The following is an 18,971-nucleotide window of genomic DNA, read 5'->3' as shown; positions in this document are numbered from 1 at the left end:
AACCAACAGACAACTGCCTTGGGCTGCAATCTCACATGCTTCCTTCATTATGAATTCTCCTGATATCTGCATAATGGTCTGCTCTTACAGGAGTTCTAGAAGCAGGTAGTTGATCCCTCTCCTCATATGTACTGTGTACTATTGCCCTGTGCAATTCAGTTGAGACAAGGAATAGCAGAGGGGCCAAAGAAACACCACTAATAATAATAAATAAAAATGATTATCCTACCTCCTTGTACAAGTCAGTAAATCTCCTGTTCCTCATCATCCCTTTCATAATGGGCAAGGCAAAATTACAGAATGGCCCCGAGGAGTTACAAGGGTATAGCAATAATCATATGGACAGATGGGCAAGGAATTCAGAGCTCAGTTTTGTAACAGTAATACCCAGCTCTCCAAATCTCCAGCCTGAAGGCATGGTGTACATCTTTTCATTTAACACACCAGGTTTTTTCAGCTCCTCCACTCACATTTCTGAAGCTTTCATTTTCAATTAGAAACTGATTTAAACTAAACAGATTAGCATGCATAAGAATTTACAACTCTGTAATAGTAATGGACATATCAGTATGCATTTATCTGTAGGAAACTAATAAATGCCTAAATTTCCTTCTGTGCAGAGGAACAACCTATGTCCTCCCTACCAGTTAAGTTCCCCATAGGGCCTCTAAAGACTTGGACTCAAGTAGGGCATAGGTGTTTTTCTGGCCTTTTGCACAAGGATGAACATCAATCATGCCAAACAAAAGTTTTTGAGGAAATTATTCCAGGTTAGAGTAATGTAATGCATCAGTTCCACTTCTGGTGGGCTAACAGAGGACAACATGCTATAATGCAGTGTAGAACAGTGCTGGAGTGCTTGCTTCTAAAAGAAAATGAGGAGGAATATGCCCCAGATACTAGTTTAATAAATACTAATTTATGCAGATGAGAATTTGGCCCACCTTAACAACACTGAAAACAGGGTACAATGATTAGATCCAGAGAAATGTAACAGAGATTTTCAAACAAAATCAGACCAACCAAAGTTACTACCCCTGCACTTTCCCCGTTTTACAAGGAAACAAAAACAAACAATTTGGAGGGGACTTTGCTTTATTTTCTTTTTTAAATATATGAATTTGTCCCCCAACTGCAATTACATTTTCTGATCATGGTCAATAATGGTCTTTCTGAAATATTGTGATAAAGTTCCTTCTTTGCAATTTCCAAACTAATTATGTGGATACAAATACTTTAGATAAAAATTCAGAAATGTGAATGTGTACCAGAAACAAGCTAGAAGTTTAAGTATCAGAAGTTTAAGTCTTTCAAGTCCCAGCCATTAGCCCTGATGGAACAGCATTGAGACATGAGCAAGTGACATGGAAAAAAAACTTATCAAAATGAGTTAAACATTTCAATTCATTTGAATGGAATAACATGTTCCTAACAATAAACCCACTATGTCACTTCCAAAAGTTAGAAAACAACATTGAAAAGTGGTTTGTTGAATTAAGGGCTAAATAGGAATATTTCAAAACCAAGCAAGTGGAGAAACTGTAGTAAAACCCCGTTTTTCCTTTTTTAAAATTTATTTTAAAATGCATTCCCTCCCCTTCCCCAACCATTTTTGACTCATTCTCTCCCTCTCTATTCCCTATAGATAAATATAAGTGAGCTCAAACTTAGGATAAGCTTTAAACATTTTTATGTTAGTAGCAAGTTTATGGATATCCACTGTTTTATATTGTATAATTATTAGGTTTGTAATAATTTTTACTGTTGTATATTGTATTATTATCATTTTTGTATTGATTTTTATTGTTTCATATGGTTATTGTATGGTTTAGGCCTGTGTTTGTAAGTGGCCCAAAGTCATGTAAAGTTTCCAGTTTATATGTCAAGCCTCCCTCTTCTGTCCTCTGCCTGGGCATTCCATGTTGCAACAATATGATTCATTGTACCCCTCCCATGTAAATTGGTTCCCCGATGAATGGGAATGATTGGGAATGACTGAAATACAATGGTAGCAGTTCTCTACCGAATGACCTGTAATGACTGGGCCATCACCTCGCATTGATTCATCTAGGAACCACGGACCTCACCCAGGAACAGATACAAGACCAGCATTTGAAAGACAAAAGACCCTGCAGAACCAGCAACTCGACCATTGTACTCTACCATTGCAGACATCCAAAACTGCACATCTCTGCATGGAGCACACATGCTCAGTATGTCGGGGCTGAACCTTGACTGGGCATGCCTCCTGTCACTAGAGTCTGCCCTTATAAAGAGGGGCAGTGAAGACAGACCCAGTGGGAATGTCATTTCCATCCAGACCAGATCAGCTTCACATCACCTATCTACCCCAGAGGCCCTGCCGGCAAACCCCTCTGAAAAACACCGAGCTGAAGGAGACTCCAACTGGCCATCGAGGATCAACTTCTAGCCTGGGATAGGTAGATATTACCTGCATACCTCCTCCTACCATTTGGACTCTCTCTCTCTCTCTTTCTCCTCCTGGACTTCAGTGGACTTCAGCCCCTGAACCAAGCCTCTTTAACCCCTGCTACCATTGTGTGTATGTGCATGTATGTGTGTGCAAGGGAACCAATTTGGCATTGTGTCACCATCTCCCCTGTTCAATAAAACCACTGTGATTTGCAACCCTGAGCTGGGTCATGTTTTACTAAATCCCACTCCCTTCCCTATCTTAAATTCCAGCCTCATTTTCTCTCTCTCTCTCTCAGCCCCAGTCCCCACTCTCTCTGCTAGTTTCCTGATCTCCTCCCAATTCCATCTCCCCTTTTCTGCTACCTCTTAGCCTCTCCTGGTCCTACTGCCTTTTCCCTGTGACTTTCTGCTGCCTTTCTTTGCTTTCCTGCTGCCCTCCCACCTGCTGCTTTTCCTGTGATTTTCTGCTGTCCATCTCTCTGTTTTCAGGCTTACCCACACCTTCTGTTATCCTCCCCCCACTTACCTATAGCTTCCCAGCTCCTCTTAGCTGTCCCACAGCTTTCTGCAGCAGCTGGAACCTTTCTCCAGCTTCCAGCACCTACTGCCGCTCCCTGCAACTCCTCTAGCTGCCCCAGAGCCATCCTCTAGCTGCCCACACCCAGAGCCCCTCTTTAACACCCACACTTTCCCTTAGTCTCATTTTTCCTCTCCCCATCTACCTTTTCAGTTCCCCCATAGCTCTGGCACCAGTCCCAGCCTACGTATCCACATCACTTCCCTGTTCTGCAGGCTTTGGGTGCTGTCTTTTAATTAACCTAAAGTTACCCCAGAGCCTCAGTTCTTCAGCCCAGGCTCCTATAATCTACTGGTTCTAATTCCGGTCCTGGTGACTTTAATTTCCAGCAACTTTCACTCCCTACACTTCTACTTTCTTACCTTAACCTTTCTTCAGGCATCCCAAGTACACCAAGCATATACATACATACATACATATCACAATTCCCAACTTAGGAACTCACTTGTGTGTATGTATAGGTGGGTGGTATGTGTGGAAATTGGTGAATACATATACATATATATATACATAGATAGATATCATTGTGTGCGTCTGTGTGGTATATGAATTAGTAATCCACGTATGTCTATTGGATGTGCAGGTGTTGGTAACTGGTAACAGATTCTGTCTAAATTTGGTGTGTTTTAGCATGTCTGGGCTTAAACTGGTTATAGGTGTGCATGAACCTAGACTAATTATTTTGAACGTGTGTGTATCTGAGCTGATAGTGTGTATGCCTAGTAGGGGTGGTATGCCTAGTAGGGGTGTATGCGTCTAGTGAGTGTGTGTGCTTAATTTTTATGTGTGCATGTGCAATCATACACCATACCCTCCTGTCTAACAGTGCAATATTGAGATCCTGAGCATTGGCGTGACCCCTCATGGCAACAAAACAACAGCTGAAAATCTGTACTCTCTAGATCCAAGTGTAGATCAATTAAGTAAAGGTAAAACATAAAATAATACAAGTCTCCAGGGAAATCTCAAATATTCATAAAAGACAACATGGTCATTGGAGTCAATCCCCTAAACAAGTTTTCTGACATATTTAAGATTCCAACTGAAGCCAGAGGACCTGATTCTTGTGCTGTTGACACTGCTATAAAGATACACGCTTGAAGTAGAGTTACTTCCGATTTATAATGAGGTACATAAAAATGCCCTATTATATACTAGTCTTTACAGCTACCACCATTAAAAAAATGATTAAAATTGAAATAATATGAAACTCCAATGTAATCCTTTATAGCTCTCTCTGACACTTTTAATTAAACCATCATGGATTTAATTTTAAAGAGCAAAAATAAAGAATGTGTCAGTGAAGATTTTTCTTTTTGTGGATGCTTATTAGAAAGCACAGAGACTTGATACAATGGTTTCATTTCATTTTTGTGATCAGGATCTTATTCAGCAGGATGAACCTGACTGCTCCCTGGAGTGCAAGGTGAATGGTAAGCAACCTTCCTTCCCACAGAAATAAATCTAATGTCTAACACCTTAACACTTAATATGGGACTGACTTACAGGGAAAAAATAAATTGAGTATTTAATTGTAGCCTTTTAACATGAAAGAAAGGACACCTAACCTGAATTAAAAGACAGGCTACACAGACTTTTCTGACTTGCTTCACTATATGCAATGAAGGTTACAAGAGAAGAAGCAAAAGTGGATCATATATTTTTTTTTTCTTTTGGGATTATTTTCCCCCTACTTGGCAGCCTACCTTGAACCAATATGTTTCAGGATTCTTTTATTCTTGGAATGAGAACATAAACCAAATTTTTAAACTCGGTAGCTATTGTTAAGCTCCTAAATCCAAATGTAAACTCCTAAATCCAGCAAAGCATTTCAGCCCATTCATGAATCTAAGTGCTTGCAAGGTCCAACAAAAAACATACTTACGTACTTTTGCTGGACTGGGGGCTTGCATAGGAACAGCCTGATTCCACAGACACTGAGTATTTTCTGCTCACTGACTTTGAAAGCCTCTGAAAAATCAGGCTGCTCCTTTACAGACCCCACAATATAGGTTTTACCAGTCAATATTTAAAAATTCAGGTTGGAAGATGCTAGCTACAAATTTTAGTTGTAATCAGAGAGATAAAAATAGAAAATAATGCAGAGTTTTGCGGAAGACTCTGTTACTTCAATGGCTTATTACTAATACTATTTATGTTGCAAAATAAAATTGTTTTATAAGAAAGCAAGGGATTCGGTTCTTAGATTGTAGGTATTAAATGTACAACATTTTATTTATTAGAAACAATTATACTGGGTAGCCCTGAATTTCAAGAGCACTACACAGATTCAAATAAATCTTATTCCATCTCCTGCACTACAGAAATTAATATAAACCTTTGTTTCTCATTTCCTCAGTTACAGTGGTTAGTGCTAACCTTTGTCTTCATATTATAAGTAAAAAAAATCTCCAAACATAGCCACAAAGTCAAAAAGCACAACAGAGGCAAATTCTGTTCTAAGAGTTGGATCTCTTAGTCAATATTTACAGCTAACCTAAAACAGGTTTTCTTTGTTCTGCCGATCAAAATAAAGAATACAGGTAGGTTGGTTGCTTTAAATCACCGAGAAAAAATATGGAAAGCATGTTGGGCAAACTCCATTTACATATCACTAAAATAAATCTGATTGATGGACTATTACAAAATAAAAGCATACTGCTACAAGGAAAGTTCTCATACATATTGTAGAAAACACTTAAAAAACCAAACACTTTTCTCCAAAAGATAGATTTAGTTTTGTTTTCTTGTGTAATATGGCAGTCATAATTATGATCACTATCACTGAACTCTGCACTGGAATATCTTAGAAACTTTTAGTTCCTATCAAGGAAAGCTGGAGGTAGAGGTCATTTGAGATGTTCAAGTCATGACAGGAAACAACTACCAAGTCAGTGAAGTTTATTATTTATGACCATGCATAACTCTATTAAGCATTCACCTTGTTAAGATACAGGCACTGATTGAAGAAAAACTGAAAACGGGCCAAATATAAAGGAGAGAAAAGTATTTATTTATTTATGCAAATTTAGGATCTTGTGAAAATATAAAAGCTCCTGTCATACTCATAAGAGAACACTTTGTTACATGTGGATGGAATTTTAGGCATGTCAAAATTTGTAACAGAAAAAAATTATCTAAAACTTTGGATGATAACATGCATTTATCCCAAGTGTAATTATCCGCCATCAAAATTGAAAATGAATCAATGAATCAAAATGTTACCAGCAACAAAATAATTATTTCAATTTCACACTGAAGCCAAAAAATGCAGGGGAGAAAAAACATTCTTCCTTTTTCCACATGTGTTCTGTTACCCTTTGCGTATGGCATAAGTTAGGCTAGGTACAAGTGCCACACTGGTATAAGTGATCAGAAACTGGTCGACAACCCTAACAGAACAGAAGTTTAGTGCATACAGAACAATTTTAAAATGGCAGAATATGGTCTAAGATAGGTTTGAATGGATGTAGTATCAGACTTAAGTGATTAAGTTAAACCGGTCTAACAAACTTCTGTACTAGAACCCCTCCTGACTTGAGGTAGGTTGCAGTCTGCCAGCATCCCAGTCACCTCTGCAGCACCGAGGGAACCAATCCTTCCTTCTTTGGACCATCTCTTTCCCTGGCACACAGTGGAGGGCCCACTTCTGGAGAGGGATTGGGGGAGAGGGGAAGAGGGGAGGAATGAGAGCTGGGCATGGGCAAGCAGTGTTATGTCTGTAGCTGATGCTGCTCGGGGCAGGAGGAGAAGTGTGTTCAGCTTTGCCTGGCAGCCAATCAGGGGTGGCCCAGCCCAGGGAGCACCCGCAACCTGCTAGCCTCAGCCAATGCAGACAACCTGCATGCCCCTCCCCCCCACCCCCAAAGGGAGAGCATGTGTTCTGTTCACTACCGACCTAACTTAGGGCACATAGAGTAAAGCATGCAACTGAGATTGCTTCGGCCTTGGGGTTTTTTTGAATGTCTGTACCTGGATTTAATATGATCAAAAATAATCTTGAGTTCTGCTATGGAGAATTATGAAAAACAACATTTAGAAACAATATTACCTTTACCTCTCTCTCATTGTGCTACAACACGTGGTGAATTCAGACACTCACCACACCTGGTTTATGGTCACATGACTTAGTTTAATTTGCACAATTGTAGATTGGGAGCAGTGTGGGCAGGCATTCTCTGGCTGGAAGCTGCACCAGGAACCAGGTGTAACTTGGGACTTTGGGAGAAGGTTGCCCTTCCAGGGTTGCGGGGGGGGCAGGGGCAGTCAGAGGACTAAAAGTAGCCCTGCCAACTTGTGTGTGGGTATGAGGGGGGAAGGTAAAGAAGAGTACAGCCCCAGGGCTAAGGCAAGAGGCAGATGTTTGATAATTCAGGCTAATCTATTCCCCTCTCTAAGTTAGTATACCTAACATATCAACTAACTATGCATGTACCCAAAGGCTAGTTGTCTTGTGTTCAATACATCCAAGTTAAGCATTCCATACTCCCTGTATTTAAACAGAAAATGCTCAGCTATTACAGAAATTGTATTACAAGAGTACTAGGTTAATTCTATGCTTCCAGTATCTAAATTAATTTGTATCTGGACATGTTTAAATAATTTCTTAACATCTGCATACCTTAAACTAAAATATTTCACTAAAATAAATTATTTCACTTCACTGAGTGAGCCCTTAATCTAATGCATATGAACAAAGCAAATTCATTGCATTATGGGGCATTGAAATGCTGCATTCATCACAATATTATATGATATACAAAATGCAACTTGACTGATAGTGATTTAGTGAACTTGAGGAAATCTATAAATTATAAACATGGGTTTGGACAACAAATTTCACATGGACGAGGATAAAATTATCTTTAAAAAACTGTTACACAAAAAACCATACAGATGTCTACTTGGTATTGGAAATGAATTTGGATAATTAGTTGTTTGCACAGAAAAAATATTTTACCTAACACAAATAATCAGAAAGAATTCATTTTTGGAAAGTTCATAATAGCATTGTATTATTTTTACTATGTTTAAAATAATAGTACATAAAACATTAAAAAAAAGTGTTTTTCGGACATAATTTGACAGTACTGTACTAGCATTAGAAAGACTTCCTTCCATCTTAGGTTCGACAAGTCCAGCACAGCTTCAAGATTTCTTCATACATTTTCTTTCAGTTTTAGGAAATTAGAAACATTAACTATTTAGATAAGATAACTGAATACACACACACACACACTAGTTATGATGCAACATTTCCTAGTCTTGAACAGTCAAAACTGGGAAAAAAAACTGGGAGCTGAACTGTTTTTACATAATCTTTTTCGCAGAGAGATCAAAAGTATTGCCAGAGTTTATGTTTGTAGGGAGCAAAGAAAGAAATCCGAAGAACAATTATTACTTGCCTAACTTGAGAATGCCATACTTATTGTACCATATTAACTTTATTACAAAGAAGTATCATATGATAACCCTGTTCAAAGCACTCTTAAAAATGCTGTGGAAGACAATGGAAAACAGTGTTATCTTTTCAGCTGTTTACATCAGATTCTATAACAAAAGAGAGAGCTGCAATTTCCTTTTGAAAGACTTCTAATTTGAGTATGCTCAGTAAGCAAAAGCATCCACATAATGGGGAATCTCTATTCTTATGGTCCATGTATAATATTTTCCAACATTTCTTCATACCATAGCTCATTTCAAAGGTAAAAAAAAAACCCTTTATTATAATATGCCTATTTAATAAAATGCTTTTTCATTAAAAGTATTTCTTTAACATCAAGTAACACAAATAGACAAGCTTTGATAGCATTTTTTTAAAAAGTCAGAGAGACACACTCAAAGATGACATTAAAATAAATCACTTACTTTTCTGTCCTCTGTTTCTACACAGGAACTGCACTCTGCTTTAGTATCCTGAAGACACACAGAGAAGAAAGAAGAAAACACTCATCAGAAAGGTAGCTCTTGCCATAGAACACATTTCTCATAGTCATGGAAAAAACTCAGAACAAAGAAAGGGCACCAAAGTATTGAAAGCTGCTTCTCAACCCTTTATTGCAATGTTATTTTTGTATGTACAGTACCCTTAAAATTACACTCAACTTATAAAGGCTTTAAGTAAGCCTTATTAAGCTTTATTAGAAGCAGACGTCCCATAAGAATTCGAAGATCATAAAAAACAAATTTACTTCAATACATAGAAACCAGCTAAACAATAAAATTGTAAGCCTTCTCTGGTTTGTCAAACTGATTCACTTTTTTACACTTATCCTTTAAGGAAACATGACTTCTCCCTCTTGTCTCTAAACACAAAATTTAGAATTCCATTCAACTCATGTAAATAGCCACATTCACTATTGTCATAAGTGAAAAAAAAGCAAGCAAGCAAATGTACTTTTGTCTTGACAATACCTGTGAATCAGAACTTACATTTTAAGAGCTCTTTAGTAATGTTTAAATCTCAGATGACATAACAGAAGTTGCTTTATACTGGCTGACTACTTGAAGATACTTATTTTATGGAACTTATTACACTATAGATTCTTTCAATTCTTTACTTCAAGTATATTTCTGTTGCCTACATGAATTTTTTGTGCTTATGTTCTTTTAAGATCCAGCAGCTTCAGTTCTGGTGATACTTCATACCCTTCCATTCATTGCTTATGGCACCTCTTCCTTACCTCTACAGCTTCTGATTGCAGCTGAAACATCTGAATTAGTTTACTAAAAAGACTGCTGTATGTTAAGTGGACCTTATATTAACAAGCCATAAATCAGAATTACATGTTTTGGGCCCATTTCTTATTTTTATCTGCATCTCTATAATTGACAGCTAACAACTAACATCTTGATACATCCCCTGGTACTCACATTATTTGTCCTACCAAATCAATCTATTTGGTCAAGTTATCTAAATGTTCCCCATCAGAGCACTCACAAGTGAGTAAATAGTTGGAACTACAGCTCCAGAATCTGTCATGTGACTAATACTTACACATCTGATTTTCAGAGGTTCTATGCCACCCTTGACTTGAATTCAGCTTGGATGCTCAATACATCTGAACCTCATACTACAACTTAATGGATTTCCTATTTCTTTATTCATTTCCTTCTCATCCTGTTATTTTAAGTCCTCTACCTTGCAGGACATTTTTAGTCTTGTAGTAGTGTTTCTACAGATTGGAATCTCAGTTTCTATTTCCAGTTGTCCATGCAGTTCTGTATCTTTACTATTTGCCAGTTCTAATTATCTGACCTCTGTTCACGTTATTCCATAATAGTGCAAATCTTCACTTCAAAAGATACACATGGATAGTTCATTGCTTCTATGGAAATCATACTCTGGACTTCATTTATTTTCTTGAATCATGATTTTGTTCTACACATTAATTTTTGCAAACAGCCAGCATAACAAATTTTCAGTCAATTAGAATAATGGAAAGATTAAGTGTGACATGTTTTGCTTTGTTTTTCAAATTCACTTTTGCTGTAGTTGGGTGCTCTAAGCTATTGTTCTCCTTTAATTACTGCAACATAACAGATTTCTGTTGAAAGAGGTGTTATTCAGAGTACAGCGAAGGAAGAGACTTGGTAGTTTCAGGTAAAAAAAATAATCTTAATAAAAGTTACAACCACTTTGACTCACTGTAGATTATTGGCCAGGAGTTATTGCGTTTAGTGCCATTCGGATAGCTTTTCCCATTGAAAATAAGGGAAAACAAAGAGCAGGGCCAGCAAATAAATGAACAACCCCTTAAAGTTCTTCCTGGCAAAATATCCAAATGGCCAATTATAAATTAATGGCCTTTGGTCACCTTTAACTTAGGGAAAATATTGTTTGAGTAGACACAGAGCACAGGTCCTTGTGGAGCTCAAGCCTTTACCACAACATTTTCTATTGAAGGAAGGGCAAAAAAAAAAAAGGAACAAAGTTGGGAAGAGATTTGAATACATACAAACATAGCAAGGAAGACAGTGAAAATGAAAAAAATACAAGTACATAAAATAAGATCAGCGCTGTCTCATATATATATAAATCTCATACATATATAAAATTAGATATCCTGCAGAAATATTTTGTAATACAATAAATGTAAAATGCCTTAAATTTTTTCTGTAAATTTGTTTTCAAATTCTATTTTCCCCCTAAAATAAAGCAGTTCCACCAAAACATCTATATTTTCTAATTTAATTATGTTGGCACATCTCAGGACCTTTAATATTTTTTGCTATTTTTGTCTGAAGCATCTCATGCAAGGAGCCATGCTTTATTGCATACTATCTTGTGTACAAACATTTTCTTTTAACTTTGATTCATTTGACCTTTTTTCTTCCTATTTTTCAGTACCTCTGCATACTGGTAGACTCAAAATGTCTTCCGTTTACTCTTACCCTTTTTAAAAGTACTGAGGACTTTATTTTTATATATATTATATATACACAGCAATAGAAACTTTATTTTCATACAGTATAACCGCAGATTTCATTAGCTAATACTTCACCTGTTAGCTGCATTCTGGATCACCATTTGGGGATAATGTAATGCTCTTTAACATATTTATTGGTTAATTAAAATGAATCATACCATTTCATATTACCAAGGACAAAAAGTACCTCTATTTTGCACGCTGACTTCTATTAAAAGCAAGCACAGAATAAACCAGCTCTCATCAAAATCAAGCTAAGACTATTCCAAATGAGGAATACTATTCACTGAACAACCTGCATAGCTTTACTCCCCTTCATTCTCCCATAAACTAATCTTGTTATTTTGCCATTGTCCTTTTCCATTGCAAGCTATCTTTTCCACACCTAAATTCATAAACATCCACTATTCAAAAGACAATGTGAAAAACTTCCAATTTTACCTGGACAAATGGAAGAGAGATTTCTTTTCCCTACATTTATCTGCGACGTTTCCTGTGCTCTGTAAACTGCTTCCTAGGAGTGGGTGCTAATAAGCATAAACCAGCCCAACTGAGAACAGTTTGAAGAGTTCTACCTGCAAAGTCAGCAGCTACTACAAAATGTGGCTACAATCAAACTGCTGCCAGAGGCAATGAAGATACTGCTGTCCAGTAGATAAGGATTTGGATTGAAAACCAGACCTGTTGTACTTTTAATAAATTATTTTACTTCATGATGGCTCAATTTCCCCATCAGTGAAATAAAGATGACACATATCTTCCTTATAAAATACTTCAAGATTGATAAACGTATGGTGTCAACATTCTTAGAAGCACTATTCAATGGTACATCCCGGGGTTAACTTATCCTTAGATTTCCCAAAATAAGAACAGTACAAGAACTAGCTCCATTTTGGCTTCTAAAGCACAAATCTTGATTTGGTATTGTGCACAAGGACACAACAACACCATTAAATAATGGTTTAAAAACTGTGAAACCATTGTTTTGCCTATTAAGATACTTGTTTGAATCATCTTTGACTAGCTTATCCAAGCCAGAAATGCAGGAGGAACTCTAGCTGGCAAAAGCCACTTAAATTCTACTCCTCTTTCTTGAATGGATTCTCTACACTGCTGGGTAATATATATATATATCTATTTTTGCAGATATAGATTTCAAGATATGTCTGGTAAAAGACGTAGGTACCTAACACAGATATAATGCAGTGGAGACACTTAAGTACAAAACTGCAATTCACAACCACCTACTTAACTGCTCTTTAACCCTGATGGTCTCTGAATTCGTGATGCATCTCTCTGTTTGACTTCCAGATTCCTATTTTGCACATGTTCAGAAATAGCCCCATCTGAAGAGCTTGTCCCCAGTTTCTATCTCAACCCAGTGGGAATAGTTATTCCTTTGTCTAATGGGGCTAACCCTGTGAGTACATGACAGGGTATCTAACACATTTCACCTGGAGAAGTCGTAGATTCTGCTTCCTGTTCTTGATCCCTGGGCAGTTTGTATGTATTAATACTCAACTTACCACTGGATAAAATGTAGTCCTGGGAGCAGGGACCAGAATCAACAGCTCCATTTCTTGCTACGAGTCCCTCAGTGTAACTGGGCCCTGTGGTGGGGGACAGGGAAAGAGGGGTAGAACCCTGAAATATAGCCCTGAATGCAAGCCCACAGGTCAGGTTGCTATGGGACCTACCAGGCTGGAGGGAGGAGGCGGCCAAGAGGCCAGCAGCGATAATGAAGGACACCCAGGCAGAGTAATTAGCAGGGATCCTGGTTCTACCTGATAAAAAACCACAATTTTTCTGTGGTGGGTGCAGACCCAAAACTCACAAGGGAAAGATCAGTGGCTGAGGAGCCCAGGGCCCACAAGGACTGAAGCAGGGGGCAAAGGGAGCCAGAGCCACAAGGGCATGTCTGGAGCTGAGGCCCAAGAGCTTGTGTGCAGTCCTGGGACAGAGGACACAGGCTAAGGGGCTCAGACAGAGTAAAGTGGGACAAAGCTGGGGAGGGGCTCAACCCAGAGAAGGGCCTGCCATCCCAAACCCTATTTGCCCTCTAGAGAAGAGGCAGACTCCCTGTCAATTTATAACATCAAGGCATGGCAGGCAGATAGCAGGGTGGGACCCTGAGAGGTCAAAGAAAGAAACACAATGGGTGCCAGGTGGTGACCAGAAGAGGTATTCTGCTATTATACCCATCCACTGAAGAATTGTGGTCACTCTTTCTCCTGCAGAATACAAAGGTACCCAACCCAAACTAACCAAGAACCTGGTGACTAGGGCACTGTCTAAGGGAGTGGATTTGAACCACTTCTGGCTGAAGAGTAAATTGGACACAGGTCTCCTGTTTCTAGGAAGAGGCTCTGAATTTCAAAATACAGAAGCAATTACCTGCAGGTAACCTAGCTCCTGAAAAGGGTGTGAGAAAGACACAGGTCTTTGCAGCATTTCCTACAAAATAATCCTAAATAAAATTGATTGCTGCCTGGTGTATGGGGTTTTTTTGGATCACTGTTCTGAGGTGTCTTTCTCTGTACACTGTACAGGAGGCCTAATGATTTTATAAATCCTATCTTGGATCTAGCTCTTTCCACAAGAAAGAGAATAATTTAAAAACTTAAGAACAAATAACTAACAAGTTTCCATTGCTGATAGCACTAAAAGGAAACAATAGAACAGATTAATAATCTATGATAGGCTACAACTAATGAGTCTATTTTAGACCCATAATTTACTCTTTATTAGCTGAAGGGCAATCTTTAATTTGTTATTGATTACATATTTAAAAGAAAAACATGTAGTTGCTCATGTGCTCTTTTATGGGAAAAATTCTGGATTCCCTGACAAGAGTAAAGCTCAGAGCTGGCCTTAGAGAAAATGGTGCCCAGAGCAAACGTATATTTCAGTGTACCCCCTCTCACTTCCCTCCCCTCTCCACCGCAGCTGCTGCTGTGCGGGAACAAAGTGGGCAGACTGGCGCAGAAGCCACCCTTCTTGCACATGCCCAGCTCAACTCTTCTTGAGCAGTGGCTAGAGCCAAGAGTCAGGCTGGGCCGGGCACTGTGTGTGGGGTACCCTGCTAAACCATGGTGCCCTGAACAATCTCCCATCCTTAAGGCTGGCACTGGTAAAGCTGGCACTGGTAAATAATATAAAGTCATGGCAGTTGAAAAATGAAAATGTGCACCAAATAACTTTTGTTTCCTGTTGAAGACCACACTAGTGACACAAAGGAAGCCATCTGGCACAAGTAACACAACTGACATCTTTCCAAGACTATTCAATTTACCCATGTCCCAATTCATTTATTAAGCCTGTGCTTTTTTAAAATTTATATGATGTTGTGGTTTGTTATCTCACTCATGCCATCATTCAAGAAGCCTGATTAAAATTTTTAAATGGCAGAAATAAAATATGATTGGTGTTGCTTCTGCTATGTTTGATGTCTCCTAATGCTCTATGACCTGGCCTTTTTAAAACACAAACATTCAACTACTTGTTCCCAAATAGTGACTTAACTCAGGATGCCTAAGTATCCAGCATAGTTCATACCAGGGCCATGTGTGCTTATCAGAACCTCTAATTGTCCAAGGGGAAAGGAAACACTTTTTCTGACATAACTAGTGTCAACATTCTCTGGCTGGCTCAGTAATGTATTAGATGTTGAAATTTAACTGTGTGTTTTACCTACTATAAATATATCTTCTAAAGCACAAAGCCATGTGAAACTAATGTTGAATACATATTGTCAAACTTGCCCTACCATTTACATACAACTAGGGAATAAACATAAAAAAAATGTTCTGCTGATTCTTTACCAATTGAGTTTTCAGTTTTTGGTTATTAAAACAGCACTATAAATTCATAAAAAACTTGTTTATTTACTGTGTTGGACAAAAACAAGAAGCAAGGCCTGATAAAATGTATGGAAGCTGTAGATAGGAAAACTAAGACTTTTACAAATGGTATGTAGTAACTTGTCTTCAGATCCTGCAAACACTTATAAAATGTTTAACTTTACAATAGAACTATTATAGATGGTAAAAATAAGCATACCCTGAAGTGTCTGCAGGATCCAGAAAGCAACCTAGAGATGCAATCTAGGTTCCAAGGACCTAGAGATGCAATCTCCTGGTCCAAGGAATTTTGCGAAAATTTCATGCTAAGTGTCTACACTGGCCTACAACTAAGGTAAGTAGCACCATTTCATTTCATTTCAACTTCCATTTAGCCATTTCAAAGGGACAGCATTTCTTTTCATCATTTCATTTAGTTTCAAAGCACTGTTCCGTTTTGTTGAAACGGTTTTGCTGTTTCAACGTTTTGCCCGTAGGCTATAATGGGGAATCATGAATCATGAAAATGCCCATAACTTTGTCATTTGTTGACTTATTGAAAATGAAAATTGCAGGGATGGTAGCACCTTCTGCAGTCATGATGCCTGGCAAGTTTCAAGGAGATGAGCAGAGGGGTTTCTGGGAAACTGCACCTCAAACTGTTCAAAACAAAACTGATATCACTTGGTGGCAGTGGCTGCCTGCTGCCCACATGCAGATCTATGGGTCCACGCCCCCTGGGAGGGCTGCAGAGCTATGCCAGACTCTTCCAGGGGGCTGCAGACCCCTGGATCTGTGTGCAGGATGACAGCATGCTGCCACTGGCAGCTGGGTCTAGCACCAGAGTCAACCCAGCACAGCCCATACCAAGCACCGGGAAGAACCCAGTGCTGGCACTGGTTCCAGCTGGCAGTGGCAGCCTGCTGTCACCCCACACACAGATCCAGGAGTCTGTACCCCCTGGGAGAGCTGTGGGGCTGTGCCAGACTCCTCCCGGGTGGCACAGGCCCTCCTATTTGTGTATGGGATGATAGCAGGCTGCCACCGCCACTTCCTGGCACTTGGCACAGGCTGTGCCCAGTGCCAGTCCCAGCTGGCAGCAGCAGCCTGCTGTCATCCTGCATCATCCAGGCCTGTGCTTCCCTGGGAAGAGCTGGGGAAAGCAATCAGAGAGTTGGGGGAAAGATCAGGGAGCTGGGAATTCCAACTGGGAACTGGGGAAACGTTCATTCCCCCAGCTCCCAGTTCGATTCCTGAGCCCCCTGTTTGATTCCCCAGCTCTCTGGTCATTTCCATGGATCTTTCCCCCAGTTTCAGTGGCAGCCTACTGAAAGTTTCCCCGTTTCAGTGGCAGCTTCCTCCAGTTTCAGTGGCAGCCTGCTGAAAGCCCACATGCAAATTGGGGTCCCGCGGCCCCCAGGAAGAGCTGGGGAAATGATCAGAGAGCTAGGTAATCGAACATGTCAATATCAAAGCAGTCCTTCCCCGCTCTGTACCCTCCTTCTCCTTTGTTTCTGTTTAGCTGCAGCAAACATAGCTTCAGAACTCAAAGCTGTTTTGAAGCCTTTTGTTTCATTTCGATTTTGCTGTTTTGAGCTTAAAACGTGTCAAAACAGCTTCAAAATGAAACATCCATCAAAAATTCTACTACCGGTCAAAAGAGGATTTTCTACCCTTTTAATTTAGCTTGTTATGATAATTGATATGATTCAGAATGTCTAAAGTTTAAAACACTGGTCACAGGAGAAATGAGTATTTCAACTTGCTTTATATCACATAATATTGGGAAGTACTGTAGTGAAAGAAAGGAAAACAGGCGAAATTGCTGAAGATAGCCTGATTCTTACTGGTGTTTCTGCTTCACAATACAGGCAAAACGCTATAAAAGTTAGAGGATTTGTTTTTTTCAATCCGTTTATTTTTGTTTTTGTTTACTGAACTGCAAATAAAAACGAGGGAAAGGAACCTGAAAAAATAACTTTCATTCCTGCTTAAAGAATTAGAATATAAATATAGACACATATATCTTATTTACTATTAGTATATCTATAAAATCTCTTGATCTCTCTCAAGCCCTGCCACCCCTCTCCCCACACACATTTTCTAGTTTGTCTTCCCTGCATGTCTCAACCCTGAACTGGAAGGACTAGCTGCAAGCAGCACAGTAGCTTTGTATACATTTTTCCAGCAATAGAAATATCTTTAGTATTCAAAGCCACAAATTTGAAGTTATTTTTAGGGCCACATCCTTCCTATCCCTAATCACACCATGTAGTGTTTTTATCACATTGAATTGCACTGAAGAAAATGTTGTAAAGTGTTAGCAAAGTACAGTTAGGTCCTTGATGAGTGTATTCTATATAGTTTGATACATATACAGACTCCCTGTCCAAGTAATCTACACTATGGATCAGGATGGTTACTCAGCCCTTTATTGATTTCTTAAGAATAATTAGTATTATTTGTGATCTTATTCATGTGTTTTGTGCATGGAAACTTTAAAAACCGGACTGAAAGCCAACTTGTATCAAAAGTTTATTAACCAGCAAAAACAGAACTCCTGGAACTGCTGACTTGGAATAAGTTTGAAATATAGACCTAGAAGTGAAACTTACTTGTTCCATTAGCAACCCCCAAGGTATAAACTTGTTCTTTTCACGGTTGAAGAAGCATGTACAATACTGATAACTCTTAAGAATGAGACAACAGAATTGACATTTGGGCCAACCACATCATGAGTATGAATGGGAGAATTGAAGTTGACACAAAGTAAAGGTTTACGGCGCAGAATGAAAAGGAACTTGCAATGTGAAATCAAGATTTATCACAAGAAATATTCCCTCACTCTGCACTTCAAGGACGGGCTCCCAGCATGTGGGAGCTTTCTAGGGGTAACACCACAAAAGATGATGTGAATTTGAGTCTACAGAAGTTGACTAAACGACGTTCACATCTAGTTCAGCTGATATCACTCTTTAGCTATCTGACAAACCCCTTGCCATGCCTCATAAAGGTGTATGTAACTCTACTATTACCTCTTGCTCTGTTACTTAATAATACATTTTAAGGAGTCACAAAAATATAGCCAATACAAAATTAAATGAAAAGGTAGGTAGACAATTGATCTGATTCATGGAGCTAACCAAACAACTTCCAAAGACTATATAAAGAAACTCAAAAGGGCATTTCCAATCAATACAAAAGCCAATTACATAAACATACACAATAAAACAAACCTAGATAAGAGTTCCCATACATTTAAGTAGGCATCTGTTGAAATAACTGAATCTGACACTGGATCCTAAAATCAACTATAAAGTAACTACAGCAAACCTCCTCTGGATAAGGGATGTATTTGGTAGCCGTGTTGGTCTGAGACAAAGAACTGGAAAAATCTAGAACTCTTGGTTCAGAGATTATACTTTTTATCAGACCTACTAGGAGATTGCAAAAGAAATCTTTTTCTGTAAGCATTTGGGCTCAAACACTCTTCATCAGGCTCAGGGAACATTAAAGATGGTAAAAAGTCCCCATAGGATTTTATTTCCTACCTATAGGGAATTTTTACCATTTTAAATTTTCCCTGAGCCCAATGAAAGGCATTTGAGCCTGAAACCTTGCAGAAAGAGATTGGGGGTTTTTGCAATTTCCTGGTTGGTCTAATAAAAGGTAATATCTCTGAACCAAGAG

At 38.7% G+C, this 18,971-nt stretch overlaps 1 protein-coding gene across 1 annotated transcript in view; it reads right to left on the bottom strand.

Annotated features, from left to right (window-relative positions):
- RBFOX1 (RNA binding protein, fox-1 homolog 1) overlaps positions 1-18,971 on the bottom strand; it is a 1,970,253-nt gene that overhangs the window by 1,042,485 nt on the left and 908,797 nt on the right. Inside the window, exon 3 of the mRNA XM_019540075.1 lies at positions 8,882-8,929. The gene's annotated coding sequence lies outside the window, so the exon portion shown is untranslated. The remainder of the gene's footprint in view (positions 1-8,881; positions 8,930-18,971) is intronic.

This window comes from Crocodylus porosus, unplaced genomic scaffold (genome assembly GCF_001723895.1).
Source record: "Crocodylus porosus isolate Cpor-Errol unplaced genomic scaffold, CroPor_comp1, whole genome shotgun sequence".
Taxonomy (NCBI): domain Eukaryota; kingdom Metazoa; phylum Chordata; order Crocodylia; family Crocodylidae; genus Crocodylus; species Crocodylus porosus.
Note: the sequence above shows the minus strand (reverse complement) of the source record. Positions and strands in the feature narration are given on the sequence as shown.